Here is an 8,316-nt window from a genome sequence, read left to right as displayed (position 1 = left end):
ACAGGGTCAGCACATGCGCGTTCATCCTCTCTCGCAAAATGTTTCAAATGAACCCCTTATATGGAGTGAAATAAACAGATGTGCCCATTTATGGGGAAATCACAATTGATGCCTGGTCCTGTTAACATTGAGGATTTTACAAGTAAACAACAGATGGTGATCAGTTGATGGCAAACAAGAGAGACTGTGATCTGTTGTCTTATACGAGCAGCTTTTACATTGCAAAACTTTGAAACACAGAGATGAAAACCAAGTGCTCATCACTTTTTTAGTACCAGCTCAAAATGCTTTGCGGCAATCACATGGTCTCTTGAGCTCTGCACTACCTTATATGGTCATAAATTCTTTTTTGACAAGAACCATTAATTGAACATTTGTAAACGAATAATTTTACGTCCACAGTGGATGACTAATGAAAAGATTTTCCACAACTTGTGCTTGGATGGGCTTTCTCCATTTTTTTTTTCGAAGACAGTCAAGGATCGTGTAATAAAGCTTTGTATGTGGTGAGGAGCTCAGAAGTTCCCATAAAGGACTTCGCATGATGGAGGATGCCTATTTTCGGATTAGGTTTCGGAGTTTCGTAATCATCTGTAAGATTATTGGGAGCAGGCTGATTGGTCTGTAGTTGCATGGCTCTGTCTTTGCACCTTTTTTGTGCAAAGCGGTGATGTTGGCTGATTTCCAAGCAGATGGCAGATGACCTTGAGCAAAAGAGAGGGTGATGAGAATAGAGAGGGTGTGATAGAGCGGCAGAGCAGGATTTTAGGACCTGTTGGCTGATTCCATCTGGTCCAGTTGCAGAATCAGATTCGAGGTTTGACAGAAACCTCTCCAGCTTGTCAGGAGAGAAGGACACAGAGTCCAGAAGCAGCTGGGTTTGACTGGGTATGGTGGGTACAGAGAGCGATGGGTTTGGGACTCAAGATTTTGAGGCAAACACAGAGTTGAGGCATTCGGCTTTGTCATGCGCGGTGTCAGCTGTGTTGCTGTTTTAGGTAAGGGAGGAGATGGAGGGGAACAAACACCAGAAACCGATTTGACCAGACGTCACCAGGATTTGGAGGAGGGAGACAGGTTTGACAGTTCAGTCTTGAGAGTAGAGAGATATTGTTTCTCTCCTGAGGGTAGACACCAACTTGTTCTGAGCTTTGTGAAAGGAACTGAGATTGCCTTCAGTTGCATTAGCCTTTCAGGAGGCGAAAGCAAGTTGTATCAGGGGAACTGCCTCACCACAAGATTCAGTGTACTATGGATGGGAGTGAAGGGTATGACAACTGAAGGCAAGATGGGAAAAATCTGTGCATGAGAGAGCAATTTACTTTGGAAGAATTCCCAGGATTGGTTTATGGTCAGAAGCAGTGGAGATGGGAGACCAGTCCAGATGTTTGATGGCTGCTTGAAGACCTTGCCAGTCAGCTTGAGTGAAATGCCAGACTTCTTGATGCTGAGAAGGCTCTCTGAGAATGGCCAGAGAGATGTCCACTTAAACAAGCAAATGATCTGATGAATCGATTGGAGTAGATTAAGAACAGCAGACATTTATAGGGAAGTTAGTCATAACCAAGTCTGGAAGAGAAGATGCTCCATTGACTGAGATCCGGCTGGGGAAGTTGACAGATTGTGTTCATCCCAATGAGTCGCAGAAGTCCTTGGCCGAGGTGCCACGGCTGGAGCGAAAGGTACCCACACCCAACCAGCTGGCATGATGACAGATGAAATCGCCACATATGAAGAAGAGAGATTTGGGATGAGTGAATAGAAGTTGGTCCATTTTGTCAGACAGTGAGATGTAAATTAAGCCATCCTGCTTGGTGGATGGCACAACACACACATGAACAAAAGGTGGGAACGGAGGGGAAGCTGTAAGCAGAGGTACTTCTGGGGGTGTAGTGGAGAGAGGGTAGTGCAAGGAGAGTGAGGAAGATAGTTTTTGATAAAGATAGCAATTCCACCACCAGCACAAGGCTCAGGTCTATCATACCGGAGGAGGGAGTAACCAGGGAGAGATACTAAGGAATCAGAGACATCTTGAAGGAGAAAAGTTTCTGTAAAGCAGATCAAGTCTGGTTTGCCAGAAGCAACCTGTATGGAGAGATCAAACAGGTTTGAGCAAAGGCCCCGGATGTTTGATGTCCATACTGTTGAGGAAGAGGGAGGCGGAGCATCAGGTACAGGACACGCGAGGGGTAGGGTAACTTGAGGGAGAGGAGGAGGTGGAGAGAGCTGTTGATGGTGTGTCGGAGATTGCAGAAGAGTAACGAGAAAGGGAAGGATGAGGAAGCCAAAAGGTTTGATGGTGATGGGATGAGGCACAGTGAAGCATTGTTTGAGGTGGGGAGGAGGAAGAGTGAGTAAGAAGGTTGGAGGAGGTGGAGGTACGAGTTGGAAGGGAGAGGTAGTGGGGAGGAGGCAGCTTTGAGGAGAAGGGGTGAGAGGGGAGAATTGGAGAAAAATGGAGTGAGGGGAGTTTTGAAGGGAAAAGTGAGGGGAAAGTTTTGAAGGGGAGGGGTGAGGAGTGAGTTTCGGAGGGGAGGGATAAGTTGGGATTTTAGAAAGTGTTGGACTATTAATGAAAAACGAACATTTATTACAAACTGGGTTTCTTGTGATTTTCAAGTCAGAGATCCGTTTGAAAGCGTCAGAAGAGATGGAAGGTGAGTTTTGAGAATGGAGAAAGGAAGAATTGCAAGATTATTTTTTTTTATGGATTGATTTGATGAGCAAATTGAAGACAGCCTTTTAAAGTGGAAGAAGAAAAGCAGGTTACAATATACAACTGAATAAAACACTGCAGGGGAAAGTTGAAACATTTTAAAGCAAAACCGTGAAAACTTTCTGGGAAATTCCCTGAAGTGAGGGCATGGAGGCGAAGTGGGATGAAGGATTCCAGAACAGGTTCAAAAGGAGGAACAGAAGTATAGGAGATTGACAGCCAGGTGAGCAGAAAACGAAGGAACAGGGAGGTGTATAAGCAATTGTGTTCGTACGAGAAGAGGGGTCTCCATTTTAATTTTTCGTTGATATATTTTGTTTTGTTTTTTAAGGTATCTTTTTTTATGGGAAAGTTTTTTTTTTACGTTTTTTAAGGGAAAATGGATCTGACGAAGAAGGAGAAAGGTTGAAGGAGTATGCTGAAAACTAGATTTGGAAAGGTGAGTATCGGCTGGAGAGGAAGGAGATATGAAGGAAGGAGAGAAAAGGGGCGGGGGTGAGACAACATGTGGTCGTGGGTGAGGGAGGGGATAAGATGTTCGGGGGAAGTATGGGGTGAAAAGAAAAACAAAGATGCAAGTAATACAATGAAAGAACCGCCGAGGAGGCAGGGAAGTCTCAAGGAACCAGGCCCCAAACACCGCGCGAACAAAACGCCTACAGCACGCATGCATGCACGATTTAAAACCAAGATTTAACGAGAAACACACAGTAAACACATACACAGTAAAATAAAGAATATAAATTTGACAAAAACACAAATGGGAAAATGCTTAACTTTGATGACATGGAGAGTTCGGAAGAGCACTACCTCGCCGGTGGAACCGGAAGCCAATTGTCATGTCAATTGTGAATTGTTGTGTGATTTCAGGGTGGATGACTGATCAAACGATTTTCCACAACTTTTGCATTTGTATTGTCATTCATTATGAAAAAGTAAATGCCTCCATGCCCTGGAAGGGTGGATGAATTGTCACGTGTGATTTGAGGTGGGATGACTGATTAAATTATTTTCCACAAATGGTGCATTTGTATGGTGTTCACCATTATGAATTCTCATGTGTGATTTAAGGGTGGATGGCCGATTAAATGATATTCTTCAACTTGTGCATTCGTCTGGGCGTTTAACCATTGTGAATTGTCATGTGTGAGTTGAGGTTGGCTGATTGATTAAAAGATTTTCCACAACTTGTGCATTTGTGTGTGCGTTCACCATTGTGAATTCTCATGTGCTTTGTAAGGGTTGATAATCGATAAAAAATAATTTCCACAACTTGTGCCTTTGTATGGGTGTTCACCATTATGAATTGTCATGTGCCTTGGAAGGTTGGATGAATGATTAAAAGACTTTCCACAACTTGTGCATTTGTATGGGCATTCACCATTGTGAATTGTCATGTGTGATTTAAGGTTGGATGACTGAGGAAAAGATTTTCCACAACTTGTGCATTTGTATGGGCGTTCACCATTGTGAATTCTCATGTGCCTTGTAATGTTGGATGACCAATCAAAAGATTTTCCACAACTTGTGCATTTGTAAGGGCGTCACCATTGTGAATTGTCATGTGCCTTGTAAGGCTGGATGATTGAGTAAAAGATTTTCCACAACTTGTGCATTTGTATGGGCGTTCACCATTGTGAATTGTCATGTGTGATTTAAGGTTGGCTGGTTGATTAAAAGATTTTCCACAACTTGTGCATTTGTGTGTGCGTTCAACATTATGAATTCTCATGTGTCTTGTGAGGGTGGATGATTGATTAAAAGATTTTCCACAACTTGTGCATTTGTGTGTGCGTTCACCATTATGAATTGTCATGTGTCTTGTGAGGGTGGATGAACGATTAAAAGATTTTCCACAACTCGTGCATTTGTATGGGCGTTCACCATTATGAATTGTCATGTGTGATTTAAGGTTGGCTGGTTGATTAAAAGATTTTCCACAACTTGTGCATTTGTATGGCCGTTCACCATTATGAATTGTCATGTGTGATTTAAGGTTGGCTGTTTGATTAAAAGATTTTCCACAACTTGTGCATTTGTATGGCCGTTCACCATTGTGAATTGTCATGTGTGATTTAAGGTTGGCTGGTTGAATAAAAGATTTTCCACAACTTGTGCATTTGTATGGCCATTCACCATTGTGAATTGTCATGTGTGATTTAAGGTTGGCTGGTTGAATAAAAGATTTTCCACAACTTGTGCATTTGTATGGGCGTTCATCATTGTGAATTGTCATGTGCCTTGTAAGGGTGGATGATCGATTGAAAGATTTTCCACAACTTGTGCATTTGTATGGGCGCTCACCATTATGAATTGTCATGTGTGATTTAAGGTTTGCTGGTTGATTGAAAGATTTTCCACAACTTGTGCATTTGTATGGGCGTTCACCACTGTGAATTGTCATGTGCCTTGTAAGGGTGGATGATCGATTGAAAGATTTTCCACAACTTGTGCATTTGTATGGGCGCTCACCATTATGAATTGTCATGTGTGATTTAAGGTTGGCTGGTTGATTGAAAGATTTTCCACAACTTGTGCATTTGTAAGGGCGTTCACCACTGTGAATTGTCATGTGCCTTGTAAGGTTGGATGATTGATTAAAAGATTTTCCACAACTAATGCATTTGTATGGGCATTCATCTTTCTCTCCTTTGCGAGCCTGGTGAAAATTATTATGTGCAAACAATTCATTATTCGTTTTGTTGTCATTGTAAAAAGTCCTCTTATTTGTTTCAGTTGGAGAGTCCTGCGGGCCTGTGTCTACGCTCTTCATAAAAGTAGGTGCAGTCTCCCTTGTAGATTCAATGGATCCACCTGTAAATACAACATCACATGACCTGTAAAAAAATGTGATTTTGTTCAATACTTGTGATATCATTCTGACAAACGTATGCAAACATGGACATATGTATTTCTTCCACTGCAAAATAGGAAAAAATTATTCTTGAGGTAAACATACAGTACTGTGCAAAAGTTTGGGTTTTTCCCAATATATTCATGTTGTTGTGGTTCCAGGACACCACTAAGGAAATAGTAATTGAGCTATCCATCATTATTTAATGTTAGCTGTCCATTATTTTTCCACACACCTAATTGTCTTAACACTACATCCGAGGAGAAAGCCTCAATTTCCTTTCACGTCGAGTCTGAAAGTCACAAAAGAGTAGTCAAGTGAAAATTAAGCAATGGGTTTGGCTTTCTAACCTTTTCCAAAGTTCACCACTGTACATACAGGTCCCTTCGTGTGGTTATTTCCATTGTGCAAGATTACAATAGCTCCTTCCCCTTGTGTCGTGGGTTCAAGTGTTATAAAATGCGCTGGGGAAGGATTTGTATGTTGCTTTGTTTTCTAACTGCTGTATTGTTGTTTCAAGGTCAAGTTTAATGTTGTCCGTTTTTGTTGGTTTACCTTGTACAAATGTGCACTTGGCACACTTGTCTAGTCCAAATTCCATTTGAATGTCCTTGGAGAACCGTTTTACGAGTTAATGTCAATATTTCATAGTTTGTGGTGAAGAGCATGAAATCATTAATGTACAGCAGATGCGTCACCATTCCTATTTCTATTGTTTGCAAGGGTGCATCCATGTACTTGTTTGGTGATGAGGTTACTGTATGTGTGTGTATTTACAAAAAGTGATCACATGAGGCCAAATATAGTTTAATTGTACTCTTTCCTAATGGCTAATGGTTTCCTTTCCTCAATTGTTGGCCTAATGGTTCAGGCGGCAGGCTTGGGATCCTATGGTCCCGAGTTCAAGTCCCGTTCAGCTGTTGAATTAATAGCAGGTGAGTCATATAATTTTGATGGTTCTGACTCACTGTGCCACGACTATGGTTCAACATGGTTCAACATGGTTCAACATGGTTCAACATGGTCCAACATGGTCCATCATGGTTCAACATGGTTCAACATGGTCCAACATGGTCCAACATGGTTCATTTTTCAATTTTCCCAATTATTTCAATTTCCCCAAAAAAATTATTTTTTCAATTTTTTATTTTTCAATTTTCAATTTCAAATTTTTAAATTATATAATTTAAAATTATATAATTTCCCTAATTTTCAATTATATACTGAGGGTGCTTTGTCCCAGCCCACCAGATGGCGCGGTTGAGTTCTTCTCCAATTAAAACATTTTTTAAATTGATGTTGGTTCAAGCACATGGCATCTCTTTACCACCGCCCACTTTTGACTAAGCCCCGCCCACTTTTGACGACGCCCCACCCGTTTTTGCTTAGCCCCACTCACTTCATGAACTCTCCCCGCCATTGCATCATTTTCAGTTCGGGTATTGCATTGCATTGCATTGCATCATTTTCAGTTAAGGTATTGCATTGCATTGCATTGCATCATTTCCAGTTCGGGTATTGCATTGCATTGCATTGCATTGCATCATTTTCAGTTAAGGCATTGCATTGCATTGCATCATTTCCAGTTGAGGCTTGTCCAGGCATGTCCAGGGAATTTCCAAAGGAAACCACACCCACCAACCAATCTTATATAAAGGGTTCAAGCGCAGGCGCACTTCTCACTTCTCTTGAGAATGGACTACTGTGCTGAGCTGGAGATGGAGATGGAGATGGAGTGGGACGACTTTGCACTTCCTTGGAGTCCTTCTACCTGTGTGGAACTAAACCTTCAAATTGATGAACTGGATTCAAACCTCTTATCAATGGAGGTAAGAGTTTGTTTATTTATTTATTTATTTTTACAAAGTTTATTTATACATCTAATAATATTGTATTAAATTAATACATTGTTATTTTCTCTCACAGGAAATTGTATCTGAGATGCAACATGAAAACACTGCTTTTACCACAACTTGGGGTGAAATGATTGATTCGTTTGAAGACTTTTTGAAGAAACCAAGACCCACAGAATGAGTTCTACCCTGGAGAATCTTTGGATTCTAAAGCAATGAACATTGTTCTTTGTTTGATGATGTTTCATTTAAGGTAAGTTCAGTTGATTGAAAATAAATTAAATTATATGTATGCTATAATATTAGATAAGTAATTTTTTTTTTTTTTTACATATATTTCAGCAATATCAAGAAAGTTTGAGGAAGAAAATGCTGGAAAATTCTTTCTTCCCATTTGTACTTCTTCAAACTTGAAAGATTTGGAAGACAGAATTGGTAGAAGAGGAAAAAATATTATGTTGGGATTTTGAATGTGAGGGTTAGGGCTGGGGCTGGGGTTAGGGCTGGGTTGGGTTTAGGGTTGGTATAATATTATTATCACTCACTCACACACACACCAACAAACAAAATTGTGCACAGAAGTAAAGCCTCGACTGAAGTGTCGGGGATTCTGTGTTTGGGGTTCACATCTAAGAACGTCCCCCATTACATTTTAATACGTCAGCAGATGCTCCCATCTACATACACCTCGGACTTGGCCCTCGAGTGTCCATCCAAATTTTTTAAATTTAATTTCCCAAAAATTTTAATTTCATTTTCCCAATTTTTTTTTTTTCACTTTTCTCAAGTCCTCCTCGCTCACACCGCGTGCGTGTAGATCATTTATAGATCTAAATATTCTTTAACCATTGATATCTGAAAATTAGTTAGACCTATTTCAGCTAATGACAGAA

At 40.7% G+C, this 8,316-nt stretch overlaps 1 pseudogene; it reads right to left on the bottom strand.

Annotated features, from left to right (window-relative positions):
* Positions 1-3,404: 3,404 nt before the first annotated feature.
* On the bottom strand, positions 3,405-5,288 carry LOC144889550 (uncharacterized; annotated as a pseudogene).
* Between the last annotated feature and the right edge of the window lie 3,028 nt (positions 5,289-8,316).

Source organism: Myxine glutinosa, chromosome 1 (assembly GCF_964187855.1).
Source record: "Myxine glutinosa chromosome 1, kmMyxGlut1.1, whole genome shotgun sequence".
Taxonomy (NCBI): Eukaryota; Metazoa; Chordata; class Myxini; order Myxiniformes; family Myxinidae; genus Myxine; species Myxine glutinosa.
This window is presented reverse-complemented; position numbering and strand designations above follow the sequence as displayed.